The 6,000-nt window shown below is 49.8% G+C and overlaps 1 long non-coding RNA gene across 1 annotated transcript; it reads right to left on the bottom strand.

The window, feature by feature from the left end:
* Nucleotides 1–4,258: 4,258 nt before the first annotated feature.
* LOC311590230 lies at nt 4,259–5,719 on the bottom strand. The gene is made up of 2 exons (XR_014776803.1): nt 5,645–5,719; nt 4,259–5,339 (listed from the first exon to the last, which is right to left on the bottom strand). It is a non-coding gene; the product is annotated as an uncharacterized lncRNA (long non-coding RNA).
* Nucleotides 5,720–6,000: the final 281 nt, after the last annotated feature.

Consider the following 6,000-nt stretch of genomic DNA (forward strand, 5'->3'; position numbering starts at 1 on the left):
GAAAGAGCCGAAAGTTGTCTTCTGAGCACCTCCAGGCGCTTACCATAGCACATGTGTGCCCCCCACACAAAATAAATAAACATAGAAAAAATTATTCTTTTGAGACAGGGTCTCACTGTGTAGTCCTGGGTGGCCTAGAACTTACTTCACTTACTATGTAGACTAGGCTAGCCTCAAATCACAGAGATCTGCCTGCCTCTGCCTTCCAAGTGCTGGGATTAAAGGCATGCACTACCAACGCCTTGCTAAACTCTCTTATTCTCTTTTTTTCTCCTCCCTCCCCAGACAGGGCTTCTCTGTGTATAGCATTGACTGTCCTGGACTTGATTTGTAGACCAGGCTAGCCTGGTCTCACAGCAATCCACCTGCCTCTGCCTCCGAAGTGCTGGGATTACCCTTTTTACTCTTCTGTTTTTATGTGTTGGGCCTGTGCACAGGCCTTCCCGCTTGCTAGGCATGCAGGCTCCAACTGAGCTACCAGCCCCTCAAACCCTTCTCTTGTAAAAGCTTACAGTGTACTTTCTCTTCTATTTCACATCAAACAAATAAGATAGTACATATGCTATCTCAGCATAGAAAACTTCAGTGATTCTTACCAAAGTAAAGTAAAATCCTCGTGCCCGCCCCCACCTTCCTCACAGGGAGCACTGTTGGCAGTCTGGGACAACCCCTCCTCGGCCTTCGTTCTGCACTGGTGCCTTCATGTGCATGCCCAGATCATGGCTGGCTGTATTTCCTAACCTGCTCAGACCTCCACCTAGAAGCCGTATAACCTAGTAATGCTGTGCCCCTGCAAGGCCACGTGACTCCTATAGTGTAAACCTGGTCTGAATCTTGCAAAGGTTTCTATGTCCAAATTTAATCCTCATTGTGTAGTATTAAGAGGGTGGAAGCTGCCGGGAGGTGGTGGCGCACGCCTTTAATCCCAGCACTCAGGAGGCAGAGGCAGGCGGATCGCTGTGAGTTTGAGGCCAGCCTGGTCTACAAAGTGAGTCCAGGACAGCCAAAGCTACACAGAGAGATACTGTCTCGAAAAAACAAAAACAAACAAACAAACAAAGAAGGTGGAAACTAAGCTGGGTACCATGGCACTTACCTATAATCCCAGCCCTCAGGGAGGCAGAGGTAGGCAGATGTCCGTGAGTTCAAGGCCAGCCTGGTCTACAAAGCAAGTCCAGGATATCCACTGCTACACATAGAAATCCTGTCTTGAAAAACCAGAAAGATAGACAGACAGACAGACAGACAGACACACACACACACAAAGAGAGAGAGAGAGAAACAGACAGAGAGACAGAGGTGGGGTGGTGGTAACTGACTGGGCTGGCAGTGTGGATCATGGAAATGTGAGGCCCTGGGTTCAATCCAAGGCCCCCAAAAGAAAACAGAAAAAAGGACAGAACTTAATATGACCATGGTGTTTGGGCTTCGCCTTTAGGAAGTGATCAGGGTTACATAGGGACACTTGAGTGGACCCCCATGAGTGACTTCACAAGAGATCCAGGGCAAAGTCCCTGCTATTGCCATTTGACGCTCTGTTTCACCCAGGGACTTCTCTAGAAAGAAGACCATCATAAGATGTGGCTGAGAAAAAAACAAAAACAAACAAAAAGATGTGGCTGAGATGTCCAAAACTGTGACCTGAAATTTTTAAAAAGGCTGTTATGCTTTATACTTTATAATCTTGTGGCATTGTGTTTGTTTTTGGACAAGTTCTCACTATGAAGCTCAAGTTGGCCTTAAGCTCACTGTTCCGCTTGACTCAGCTTCCCAAGTGCTGGGCTTACGGGGCTGAGTCACTGTGCCCCTTTGGTGTTGCATAATTGGCAACAGAAAACAGGCGAACGCAGTCATCAAAAGCAATAGTGAGGGGGCCAGAGAGATGTGAAGAGCACTAGAGAGACCCAGGCGCAGCGGAGCACACCTATCATCCCAGCACTCGGGAGGCAGAGGCAGGTGGATCTCTGAGTTCGAGGCCAGCCTGGTCTACAAAGCAAGTCCAGGACAGCCAAGGCTACACAGAGAAACCCTGTCTGGAAAAACTGAAAGAAAAAAAAAGAAAGAAAGAAAGAAAAAGAAAAGAAAAGAAAGTAATCAGCCAATCAAACAAACAGACAAAACCACTGGAGATATATAGCTCAATGGTAAAGCATTTGCTTAGCGTTCACAAAACCCTGGGTTCTCTTCCCAGCACCGCACACACAAATCTCAAGGGAGTGGAAGGCAAAGGGAGAGATAGGAGAGACAGACAGGAAGAAGGCAGAGGAGAGGAAGGCAGAGAAAGGGAAGGGGAAGTGGGGGGTGTTGCCAACATGGCCACCTGTACCACTCCCTCATTGCACATGGGCAACTGCACCAGTTGGGGCCAGGACGTCATGGAGCTAATGGGGCTATAGATTCCACTCTCATCCTTCTAGAACTTTTGGTTTCTCTGAGTTTTCTCAACATCTGCTGTAAAGAAGCTGGAAAGGAAGGGTGGCTGGGAGTTGTGTTCTAGTCCTATGCCAGCGGTGTCTGTCCATCTGCTCTGGACAGCCGTCCTGGGTACTTTGGCTCCAGACTTGGCGCCATATTCTGACCCCTTACCTACCACTGAGGGGGGGGGTCTTTTGCTAAACTGTCCTGGCACCCCACCAACAGGTGTGCCCCCCTCTTGAATCTGACCTTAGTGACATATCTTCTGCGGGGGCTGCAAGCCGAGGCATCGGCCATCATTTCTAGGCAACAGCGGGCGTTCTATTTCGTTTACATGATTTGTTGTCATTTTTGCAGCCTTTTCTGAGTAACGCTCACAGTATCATAGCACTAAAGCAGCCATGGCTCAGAGAGGGTGGATGATTCACCCATGGCCACACGACTAGAAATGATGGAGCTGGGCCTGGATCCCAGAAGGTCTGACCCAGCCTTCTCAGCTCTGAATATGAGCAATTCTAAGACCTCCGCGTGACCAGACTGGAGTGTGTGCGGGGGTGGGGGGGGTGGGGGGGTGGGGGGGCACTCTCTCTCTCTCTCCCCCTCCCCTTGGTTGTTTGAGACAGGGTTTCTCTGTGTAGCCCTGGCTGTCCTGGACTCACATTGCAGACCTAGAACTCACAGAGCTCTTCCTGCCTGTGCTTCCCTGAGTGCTGGGGTCACAGGTGTGCGCCACCGTACCTGGCTTTATTTCTTTTGATTGGTTTGGTTTTGTTCTCTTTTGGTTTCTTACAGTGTGGGTGGAGGAGAACACAGGGACCTTACACACTCTGGGTATGTGCTTTACCACAGAGCTGTGTACCTCACCCTCTTTATTTCTTTTTTAAAGATTTATCATTTGGGGCCAAAGAGATGTGTGGAGGAATTTAAATTCAGAACATGGCTTCTCTGGCAAAAGATAGCGTCCAAACACCTTCTAGGTCTGTGTGATATGGCTGGAAACAGACACGCCTTTAATCCCAGGAGACAGGCAAGTAGATCTGAGTTCAAGGACAGCCTGGTATGCAGGAATTTTCAGGTAAAGGAAAGCTTAGGTCCAGGTGTGGTGGTACACCTTTAATCCCAGCACTCGGGTGACAGAGGCGTGCGGATCTGAGTTCTGGTCAATTCTGTTCATTCAGTTTGGTTGAGTCCATGAGTTGAGAGGCAGTGAGTGGAGCTGAGTTCATGGCGGTTCAGTTCATGGGATTCAGAGGCAGTTTTTACCAGGAGTCTTACAGAGAGAGGGTGAAGAGAGAACAAGACACAGGTGAAGACAGAATGACCCAGAGAAGGAGAAGGAGCCAGAAGATGAGAACAGATTGCTAGAGTTAGCTGAGGCCAATCAGAGCAATTCAGTCAGAAGCCAGTTTAAATCAGTCAGCTTGGAGAGGAGTTTGAGCCAGAACAGCTAAGCTGAACCAGCCAGCCAGAGTTCAGAAAGACGTAGAAAAGGTGAGCTCAGTAAGCAGTAAGTCTCAGAGGCTGAGAACATTCTAGGCCTAGATTAGACTGTACGGAGGCTAGAAGCTTCCAGGACTAGGCCTAGGTTAGCAGACTGGAGGCAGTAAGACTCCAAGAGGGCAATTAAATCTGACAGATAAAAGTTACTTTTACAGAGATGGCTCAGCAGTTAAGAGCACGTGGTGCTCTTGCAGAGGACCTGGGTTTGGTTCCCAGCATCCACATGGTAACTAATAACTGTCCAACTCCAGGGACGGGGAATCTGATGCCTCTTCTGACCTCTGCAGACCCCTGCATGCGTGTGCTATACAAACATACAAAAAGGCATATGCATATAGACATAAAATATTAAACAGTATATATTATTTATTGGAGTGTGTGTATCTTCAGAGGTTGGAAAAAGGCAATGGGATCCCTTGGAGCTGGAGTCCCAGGCGATTTTGAGTCACCTGATGTCTTACTTTTTTAATGCTGTGAAGACACCATGGCCAAGGAAACTTATAGTAGAAAGAGTTTATTGGGGCTTACAGTTTTCAGAGGGTGACTCCATGACCATGATGGTGGGAGCACAGCAACAGGCAGGCAGGTGAGAGAGAGAGAGAGAGAGAGAGAGAGAGAGAGAGAGAGAGAGGGAGGGAGGGAGAGGGACGGAGAGAGGGAGGGAGGGAGGGAGAGAGGGAGAGGGAGGGAGGGAGGGAGAGAGGGGGGAGAGAGCAAGCTAACTGGAAATGGTGTGGAAAAGCCCACTCTCAGTGACACACCTCCTCCAACAAGGCCACACCTACTCCTTCCCAAACACCAGCAGGGGACCAAGCATTCAAATAAGAACCTTTAGGGGACATTCCCACTCAACCCACCACAGGACCTGGCTACTGGGAACTGAACTGGCTTCTGGAAACTGAACTGCCCCAGTCTTCTGGAATAGCAGCGAGCATTCTGGCCCTCAGTTTTCTCTGGGTGACACCTTCACCACAGCACTTGCAAGGTCTGGTTCTAAGCATGCTCATGGCTTCTCCTCCGGCATCTCGGCGCGAGCCACCATAGCACAGAGCACTGGCTCTCTTCCTTGGCAGTGGTGAGAGCCAAGCTGGTTTTTTGGGTTTTTGTTTTTGTTTTTGTTTCCCCCCACCCCCTGTACCGTTTACTCTTTCTTGTCTGGGCACATGTGGTACTGAATTGGAATCCCATGGCTACTTTTTGAGTTTGGTTTGGTTTGGTTTGGATTCCTGAGACAGTCTCACTAGCTTTGGCCTCTCAGCAGCCCTCCCGCCTCAGCCTTGGGAGAGCTGGGAGTCTAGGCAGGAGGAGCCATCTGGTTCTGCAGCCACTTGTCGCTGGATGACCATGAGTATACGCAATGGCTTCCAGGATCTTCAGGTTTCCTTGTCCGAGAGCCCTTCAAGCAAGCTTTTGTGAGCAGTGTGCTGGCAGGAAGCAGGAAAGAAAAGAATAAACACTTACCTACTTTTGGTCCTCAACTTTTTCTTTTCATCAAAGGCTCCCACACTGCCTCACGGTCTCATCAGCAGTTAGCCCCTGCTTGGGTCTGGGACATGTGAGACCAGGACTTGAGCGTCCATGTCCTCTTAGAGGAGGGGGCTGCAGGAGGCAGGGGCCATACCAGAATGGGTGGCAGACAACATGTGGGAGCTGACTGTCACAATAAAGCTGCTGAGGTGCCAGCTAGCTGGGTGTCAGTACCCAATACCCCCTCGAGCGTCTCCCCTACCTTGACTGGTGGCTTCTAGCTGCTCAGCAAAGGCCTGTTGAGTAAAAGCTCTCTCGTTAGGAGAGAGGCTGGGCCCGTAAAGGACAGCAGAGCACGGTACTGGCCCAGTATCAACAGGGAGAGACTTTGTGGCATAAATCCTGCTAAAGACACAGTCACTTGAGTGAAGGCCAAGGGAGGAAGAACAATCTGTCTAACTCTGATTCCATGGGCCCTCCAGCTAATGGGCCCTGCCCGTCTCTGGCACAGGACAGCCGACCTGAAAATAGGACTTGGCATGAGGTGTAGCCTTTGATCTTAGACCGCAAGGGCTGAGGTATGACAATCACAAATTCCAGGCCAGCCTGGGTTACAGT

This window comes from Acomys minous, assembly GCF_964271855.1.
Source record: "Acomys minous genome assembly, chromosome: 19".
Lineage (NCBI taxonomy): Eukaryota > Metazoa > Chordata > Mammalia > Rodentia > Muridae > Acomys > Acomys minous.